Raw genomic sequence first — 819 nt, 5'->3', positions numbered from 1 at the left:
AAAGAGAGAAAGAGAGAGAGAAAGAGTGAGAGAGAGAGAGAGAGAGAGAGAGAATGACAGACAGACAGAGAACTGAGGAAACAAAGCTATGAATAGGTAAGGGATATATGCTGAAGTTTGAAAATAGCAACTTTTTCAGTGAAGAACAAATGAGTTTGGAAATTCGTAGGCAGCAAGAGAATCAGATTACATTTCTGTGAGACTGACAGTCCTAGTAAAGCTCTATCACCTGCAATAGTCATTGCATGGTTAATTTTAGTGATACTTTGCTTTTTTCCCGCCTTCTCTAAGAACTGTACTTCATGGCAGTAGGACCTGTTGCACACTAAAGATATATCAAGTAGCAAAATCTGGATATAAAGTTCTAATTTTGGTAAGTAAGAAATTTCTAAATTGCACTTTTAGGAAAATTAAATCTGTTTTTCAAATCTGTTAAATCTTGCATGAATCTATATGTTTTTAATGTTTATTCTTGTTTTGAAAATTCACTGTAGTCAATGAGATATGAAAGTTCTTTGAAAATGTTTAGCATTTCATGAGATATAAGCAACAATGCTAAAAGCAAGACTAATTCAATTCATTTGCATCTTTTTGTTCTTAAATGAAAAGTCTAACTAATTTTCCTGATATTACCTGAACAGTATGGAACTTTCTTCTTTGCTAGCATTAATGCAACTTTTAAACAGCAATATGACCCAACAGGTTGTTTAGCACACAGACGTACACTCACAAGCACACACACTCTCTCTCCCTCATGTATATATATATATATATATATATCTTTTCCACTCCTTTTTTCTTCTCTCTCTCTCTCTTTGT

The sequence above is a fragment of the Octopus bimaculoides genome, chromosome 3 (assembly GCF_001194135.2).
Source record: "Octopus bimaculoides isolate UCB-OBI-ISO-001 chromosome 3, ASM119413v2, whole genome shotgun sequence".
Taxonomy (NCBI): domain Eukaryota; kingdom Metazoa; phylum Mollusca; class Cephalopoda; order Octopoda; family Octopodidae; genus Octopus; species Octopus bimaculoides.
The sequence above is the reverse complement of the archived record's forward strand: the minus strand, read 5'-3'. Positions refer to the sequence as shown.